The sequence below is a fragment of the Garra rufa genome, chromosome 11 (genome assembly GCF_049309525.1).
Source record: "Garra rufa chromosome 11, GarRuf1.0, whole genome shotgun sequence".
Lineage (NCBI taxonomy): Eukaryota > Metazoa > Chordata > Actinopteri > Cypriniformes > Cyprinidae > Garra > Garra rufa.
Window position 1 is genome coordinate 47,433,048 of NC_133371.1, and position 9,172 is coordinate 47,442,219.

The following is a 9,172-nucleotide window of genomic DNA, read 5'->3' on the forward strand; positions in this document are numbered from 1 at the left end:
AAAGTCAGGATCAAATTCAAGTTGTGGTCGTTTTTTGTTCCCTGTTGTAAATGGTTTCATCAAAATATACAATTGACTACAAAAGCAAAGACAAAAATGATTCAAATGGATCTAATTGCAAGCATTTAAACCATTAAGAATAAAAAACTGCACTATTTATTTTGTTGCATTTTAAAACAAAATAAAACAAAATAAAATAAATACTTCACAGTATTATTATTATTAGTGTTTTAGCTGCTTTTACATGTATTATATGCATATTTATTATTAAATATGATTTTGAAACATTACATTGGACGATTTATGATAGTCAATCATTGTTTGGGAATAACAAAATTTAAATAAAACAATAAATAATAAATTTAAAAAAAAATTCTCAGCTGCTTCACAGTATTTATTTTGTTGCATTTTTATTTATTATATGCATATGTATTGTTTAATCTGATTCAGAATTATTAAATTGAAAGATTTATGACAGTCAATCACTGTTTGGGGAAATTAAATTAAATTAAATTAAATTAAATTAAATTAAATTAAATTAAATTAAATTAAATTAAATTAAATTAAATTAAATTAAATTAAATTAAATTAAATTAAATTATTTATGCATATTTATTATTAACCCTGATTCAGAATCATTAAACTGAAAGATTTATGATAGTCAATCATTGTTTGGGAATAAAATAATAAAAACATTCTTCGCTATTTCACAGTATTTGTTGCATTTTTATTTATTATATGCATATGCATGCATATTTATTTAAAAAAAAATTCTGAGTCATTAAATTGAAAGATTTATGGCAGTGAATCATTGTTTGGGAATAAAATAAAATAATAATGAAAAAATAATAATTCTTACCTACTTCACAGTATTTACTTTGTTGCATTTTAAAATAAAATAAAATAAATACTTTACAATATTTATTTAGCTGCATTTATATTTATTATATGCATATTTATTATTCAGCCTGATTCAATAAATTGAAAGATTTATGATAGTCAATCATTATTTGGGAATAAAAAATAAAACCATAAATGAGTCAAAAAAAAATTATCAGCTGCTTCATAGTATTTATTTTGTTGAATTATTTATTTATTATATGCATATTCATTATTTAATAAACCTGATTCTAAATCATTAAATTGAAACATTTATGACAGTCAATCACTGTTTTGGGAATTAAATAAAATTCAATTAAATTCTCAGCTACTTTACAGTATTTTTGTTGCATTTTTATTTATTATATGCATATTTATTATTAACCCTGATTCTGAATCATTAAATTGAAAGATAAGAAATAAAACACAGTATTTATTTTGTTGCATTTATTATATGCATATTTGTGCATATTTATTAATAACCCTGATTCTGAATCATTAAATTGAAAGATTTATGACAGTCAATCATTGTTTGGGAAAAAATAAAATTCTCATTTATAAACTATCCCATAAAAAACATTTTAAAAATTGAAGAAATTTTTTTTTTGTCTACAAATCTGATTTTAGTCATTAAAGCAGATGCTTCTTAGGATAATGTAATGTCCAAATGTTTGTCTGCTGGTGTTTCTCGTCGTTCTGTTGGCTCGACCCGGAGCGTAAGATTGTAAATGATTTTTGTTTCTTGAAGGGTGTTGCACTGATTCTCTCATGCACCTTTTCTTCTGGATCTGTGTTGGACATGCAGGCGTGATGGAGGCTGTAAATAATCGGACAGGAGGAATGTTGTCAGCAGGTTTCTGTTGTTTCTGATCTCCTGATCTTTGGTCAAGCTGAATCTAATGCAGTTGTACAGGTGGAACTGATGCTGAACTGAAAAAAAAAAAAAAGAAATAAAAGAGAGATTTTGCACAATTTTAGAGGCTTAATTTCTCTCTGACATTCATTAATAGAGATGATGTGTGCTTTTTTCCATGCAGTGGTGTCTTTTTTACATCAGGTGGTGCTTTCGCTTCACTTGAAGTCATCTGGATCATCATTTGCTGTAAATGTCACACTAGCAATGGATTCTGAGGTAAATCAGATAGATGTTTGTTTGGGATTAATAGACTGTGTTTTCAATATTCAGTTGAGAAATATAAGTACAAAAGCTGTCACTGGGCTGCTACCTTTTCAAAAGGTACACACTTTTGTATCTATTAGGTTCTAATATGTACCTTTGATGTACCAGAATGGACTTTTTAGGTACAAACATGTACCTTTTAAAAGGGTACCGCCCCAGTGACAGCTTTATTTTTCAGAGTGTATTTGTACATTTATTTAGTAAAATAAATACTTTTTAATTAAATTTTTAATTTTTGTTGTTTTGTTTAGATATTTTTGAGTGCATTTTTTACAAAATATTGTGAAATTAAACATTGAATTGAATGTTCTTAATTTAAATTTAAAAATAAAAATGGTATGATTTGTTTATTAAAGCAGTATTTTTTTTTAGTAATTCAGTTATTTTAAATTTTATTTTTAGTAATTTTGTGTAAATTAAATACTAAATTAGAATTTCTTTGTTTCAGTTTTTAATTATAAATAGTATTTGTTTAGTAACAAATTGTAGTAAAAACTAGTAATTTTTTTAATAATTCAGATATTTTTGTTAATTTTCAGAAATTTTGTTTAAATTAAATACTAAATTACAATTTCTTAGTTTTAATTTTCAGATATAATTTTGTTTAGTAAAAACAAATCCGTTATTGTCAAGAATTTTGTGTAAATTAAATACTCATACTAATACTATTAATTTCTTATTTTCAATTTTCCTGTATAAACAGTATCATTTATTTAGTAAAAAAAGTTCTTAGTAAAAACTAGTATTTAGTAATTCAGTTATTTTTTAGTTAATTTTCAGACATTTTGGTTAAATTATATGTAGTATATTTTGTTTAGTAAAAACCAAGTACTTGTTTTTAAGTCAGATATTTTTTAGTTAATTTTCAGACATTTTGTGTGAATTAAATATTAAATTACAATTTCTTAGTTTAAATGTTCAAGTATAAATAGTATTGTTTAGTAAAAAAAAAAAACCTAGTAATTATTTTAGTAATTCAAATATTTTTGAGTTAATTTTCAGAAATTATGTGTAAATTAAACACTAAATTACAATTTCTTAGTTTAAACTTTTAAATATAAATAGCATAATTTAAAAGGATAAATAGTATAATTTGTTTAGTAACAAAATATAACAAAAATGAATAATTTTGTAAATAATTCAGATATTTTTGAGTGAATTTTCCCAAATTTTGTGTAAATTAAATACTAAATTACAACTTTTTTTCTAACAATTTTTTTTATTTCAAATATAAATAGTATCATTTGTTTAGTAAAAAAAATGTAGTAAATGTATGTAGTTTATTTATGTAGTTTATTTTTATACAGCGGTTGTGGTTGACTCATTTATTGGTTAACTGCAGCTGTTTTTAATGAGGGAACAAAATCTAACACAATATCTGTGCGTACAATGTCTACCACAGAATCAGACAGAGCTTTATCAGGTATGTTTACACACACGTGCAATTTGTCTTAATGTGAGATACTAAGGTTTAACTTGAATGCTGTGGTAGAAAAGCAATAACACACTGACAGTCATGAAGTTGTAGTGAATCATCACTACACTACAAACCTGCGGCCCAATCACAGTCATCAAGATTTCAGCTCAACTGTTGATAAACTAACAAGCATTTTGTCTGCCATGGGATTCTCTGCTCTCTAAATATCAGAATCAGCAATTCCGAATATAGAATCTCCACTAGAGGGAACTCAAGCGCTGTAAAGACGCTGTCTCTCTCTCTCTCTCTCTCTCTCTCTCTCTCTCTCTCTCTCTCTCTCTCTCTCTCTCTCTCTCTCTCTCTCTCTTCTCTCTCTCTCTCTCTCTCTCTCTCTCTCTCTCTCTCTTTCTGTACTTTAGTCTTGTGCTCTTTCTGCTCTGATTCTCTGACAGCATCTTGAACACACTGTAATGAAATAAAGATCTGAACAAGCAGCACATTCTCAAGTCTGCATGAATGATGGAGGATGTGTTTGTGAATGTAGTAGATGCTGAAAGGAGCTGAAAGAGAGACAAACATCATCCGACTTCATTTCTCAGACTTTAAATCAGTAGTTCTCAATGTTTTTTGATTCAAAGTTCTCCCACTTTACAACAAAATATTCAAAGACCCCCCCTATATTAAGCAAAATATGAACTTTTTAAATAATTGATTGTGATTTATTATTATTAAACATTTCCATAATTATTTCAATATAAATATTAATTGTATAAAACTTTTATATAAATAAAATTCTAAAAATAGTAAAATAATATTTCAATTGTTTATATATTAAATAGTTTAATGTACTAATTGTTAATACATGCCTTTAAATCATTTCATTTTATCAGATTGTTTTAATATACTTAGAATAATATTAAAATTGAAATCTAAATAATAGTATTTTTTTTTAATTAAGATTTGTTGTATTCATAAATGTGGCAAAATAATTCTTAAAATAGTAAAATAATATTTTAATAGTTATTTATTAAATCTTTTAATTTGCTAATTGTTAATAAATGCATTTAAATCATTTTATTTTATCAGATTTTTTAATATATTTATATTAATAGAATTAAACTGATAATAATAGTACATTTTTATTAATATTATATTAATAAAATGGGGCAAAATAATTCTAAAAATAGTCAAATAATATTTTAATTGTTATTTATTAAATCTTTTAATTTACTAATTGTTAATAAATGCATTTAACTTATTTTATTTTATCTGATTTTTTAATATATTTATAATAATAGAATTAAACTGATAATAATAGTACATTTTTATTAATATTATATTAATAAAATGGGGCAAAATAATTCAAAAAAATAGTCAAATAATATTTTAATTGTTATTTATTAAATCTTTAAATTTACTAACTGTTAATAAATGCATTTAAATTATTTTATCAGATTGTTTTAATATATTTATAATATTAGAAATAAAATTAAAATAGTAGCACAAAAATATTTTTTATTCATATTAATTGTATTAAAAAGGTTCAAACTAATTCTAAAAATAGTAAAATAATATTTTAATTTTTATTTATTAAATCTTAATAATAGTATTTTTTAAAATTAATATTAAATTAATAACATGGGGCAAAATAATTCTAAAAATAGTCAAATAATATTTTAATTTTTATTTATTAAATCTTAATAATAGTATTTTTTTTTTACTTAATATTATATTAATAACATGGGGCAAAATAATTCTAAAAACAGTCAAATAATATTTTAATTTTTATTTATTAAATCTTAATAATAGTATTTTTTATTAATATTATATTAATAATACGGGGCAAAATAATTCTAAAAATAGTAAAATAATATTTTAATAGTTATTTATTAAATATTTAGATTTACTAATTGTTAATAAATGCATTTAAATCATTTAATTTTGTCACATGGTTTTAATATATTTATTATAATATTAGAGTTAAAATAAAACTAATAGTAAAAAATATTAAGATTAATTGTATAAATAAAATGGGGCAAAAATAATTCTAAAAATATTATTAATTAAATCTTTTAATTTACTAATTGTTAATAAATTAATTTAAATCATTTTATGGTCCATTTGTAAGTGGCTGATGATCTATGTTGAGCTCTAAATATAGTGTATATGAGTCATATAGATGCCATTATGAGACATAAATGCTATTTTTGTGTGGTATTTCTGTATTAGTATTGGTTTGCCAGTGTCTGTCATTGATTGTCAGTTGTTGGCGTCAGTGAGCAGACGCTCCGCAGCTCTTTGTCTCTCTGCTCATGTCATTCATTTCTTTTTTAATGGTTTATTTCTCATTTAATCAGTTTTAGTCATTCTTTGTGTTGTGCGGCGTGTTAGCTGAGCGATTTTGTGTATCTCACCGAAGCCCCGTGTTTGTGTCTTTGTCTTTGCTTTAATTCATTTTGGATTAATTCCGTCATCTACGGAGACAATCCTAATTCCCTATTATTTCCACTCCGCAAAAACAGTCTTATCCATCAATCCCTTTTATTTCCTTTTTCTTTCTTTTTTTTTTCTAAGACAACACATGAGGTTAGCGATCAAAACCAAACACAAAGAGTTGAAGTTGATGATTCCTCACATCATGTGTGTGCTTTTTACTTTAGTAAGGGATCAGATGCAGCATTTTAACATGCTTTAAAACAAAGAAATAAACGCCACAGTCGCACATCTAGAAATTAGAAACCTCTTTTCATACCAGAAAGGGGAAAACACTTTTTGAACATCTATTTTAAATACACTGTTGATCAAAAGTTTGGGATCAGTAAGATTTTTAATAGTTTTTAAAAATGTTTAAAAAATCCAATAGTTGACCTTACTTAAATATGTTAGCTGTCTTTACTTAGTTGCTATACGTACTAGGTTTTATTAAGTTACAGCTACTTTCAAGGCAAGTAAAACAATTGACTTACTGCTTCGAGTAACGCTTCTAAAATGTTGTTTAAATATACAAATGAGGCATTATTTAATGAAATATGCACTAATTTGCATACATTTCTAGTACAAAAATCTAAACACTGGATGAAGTCAGTTTCAAAATTCTTGTTTAATTTTTGTATTTGACATATTAGAATCAAAAGTTTTTACAGAGGGCATTTTGGATATCTCATTTTGTCGGAAAAAACTTTGAACAGACAGAAAACACTATTTTTACCATTTTGGGGGGGAATAAAACATTGTATAAAATCAAGAAAATCATATATGAACAAATCCCTCATTTAAACCTTCAGGATATAGGCACTAATAAAAGTGTAAAATTTGGTGTGTGTAAGTGCTACTGAAGTGGAGATTTATGGCTCAGTGTAGGAGAAAAAACTCATTTTGAGAACAGCCTTTAAAAATATGGATTGTAATTGAAATCTATTGACACAAATAGATAAAGTGCAATAAAAGAAACACTTAACAGTGTTTTTTGGATGTTTTCTTTCCACTAGTCTGAAAAACCAAAAAACGGAAAAGCTCAAACTTGATAGGTGCATGAAAAAAACAGCGTTTTTGCCTGCAGTGTCTCGCCTAAAAAGTCACCCACAAGACTTTAACAATCAGCATGTGAATCACAACAATGGTAACAATTCAATTTTGTTTATTTTTGTTAATTGTAACCATTTTATTTGCTCTTTTTGTTGTGCTACTACTGACACAAGACAGCCAATAAAATTTGCTGAGCAAAAGAGTAAGAGAAACATTTAAAAATTAAATATATATATAAAAAAAATCACCAAACCTTTGAATGGTAGTCTGTGTGTGTATTGCCGTTGCTTTCTGATCCCTCTGTCACTGTGGCTAACTGAACGCCAGCTCAGATTCCTCCTCACAAATTAAATTACTTTCCTGTAAACTGACCGAATCCTCAACACACACACACACACACACACACACACACACACACTAAAACACACACACACACTGAAGTCTGAACAGAAGTATAAAGCAGCAAAGAAGGACAGAGATGGTCCTCATTGTTGGCTGTGTATTTCAAAGGAGTAGTTCATTTCTAGAACGAAAATGTACAAATAATTTACTCACCCCCTTGTCATCCTAGACCAGCATTTGAGGTTAAAAAGTATATAAATTGTATTTTTTTTTTTTTGAAAATGACAGATTGTTCAGCTAGATAAGACCCTTCTTCCTCGGCTGGGATCGTTTAGAGCCCTTTGAAGCTGCATTTTGGACGCTTAAACTCGGGGGCACCATAGAAGTCCACTATATAAAGAGAAATCCTGAAATTATTTCCTCAAAAAAACAATTTCTTTACGACTGAAGAAAAAAAGACATGAACATCTTGGATGACAACGGGGTGAGCTCTAAATGATCCCAGCCAAGGAAGAAGGGTCTTATCTAGTAAAACGATTGATTATTTACTACAAAAATGTACAATTTATACTCTGTGCTCTCCATTTCAAGACAGTTAGGGAATGTCGAAAAACTCCCATCTCATTTTTTTTTAACTTATAGGATTTGCACTAACACATTTACATACATTTTATGGCTACTGCTGTGTACAATCTAATTACTATTGAAATTACATAATTATTTATTATAGAATTAATTAAAATCTACTTACCTAAGTTAAGTAAATTCAACAAAGAAAACAAGTAACTCTAGGTTGGCAAAAAGTCAAAGCTTACTTGGCAATACTTTTATTTGACTTAATACAGCGCCTAAATAAATCATGCTTTTAAAGTACATGTTACTTAGAAACATCTAAGTGAATTAGACAATAGGTATCATGTAGACACCATATCTACATAATCAGTAAAGCGCTCATCCGAACACAGACCTCAATATTTGTACACAATACTCAATAACAGCAACATTCTGTGGTTCATTTCTAAGCATGGATGTGTCATTTTTAATAGAAAATTAACTCCAGATGTAACAAATTACAAGCTACTAAATCTAACAACTAAAACAATGATAAAACGGTGTAAGTACAGCTGGAAAACAGGTAGCAGAAAAGTTGAGTCGGTTTTACGTAATTTTATAAAGTTTGTGTTTACGCTTTAACTTTTACAAGCTTGAATTACCAAAATAGAATGTACTTTTTTTATCGCCTGTACATTTTCATGTAGAAATTACATTTGTTTTTCAGTTGTAATTACAACACCACAGAATAATTTTTACCTTAAGAAAGCTGCAATTAACACATTTGAACAAATGGGAATAAATGACTTTGTGTCTTTGTCTCCTGTGGCATTATGGGATGCTCCCCGCAGCAGGCCTGACATTTCGGCCTGGCTTTGATGGCAGTCTTTGAACATGCGTGTGTGTGTGTGTGTGTGTGTGTGTGTGTGTGTGTGTGTGTGTGTGTGTGTGTGTGTGTCACACATGTTCCCTGCTTTCCCTCCTGCTGTGGTGTCTTCAAAGATGCCTACAGTGTCTCTTTCTCTCCTGCCAACACAACACTGTTACTGATGCACACTTTATCCACAATCCCCCTCAACACTCACTGAGAGCCGTTTAGCTACCGCTCATTATAAAGTACAAAAAGTGAGTTTTCATAATCTTTTGTGAAAACATATGAACAAATCCTCTTGTTGTTTGATCATCAAGTTGATTCGAATCATTTTTTCTCTTTTGAATGCAATTTCATGTTGTCCTAAACATGACATGTTTAATGTTTCTGAAAGAAGTCTCTATTG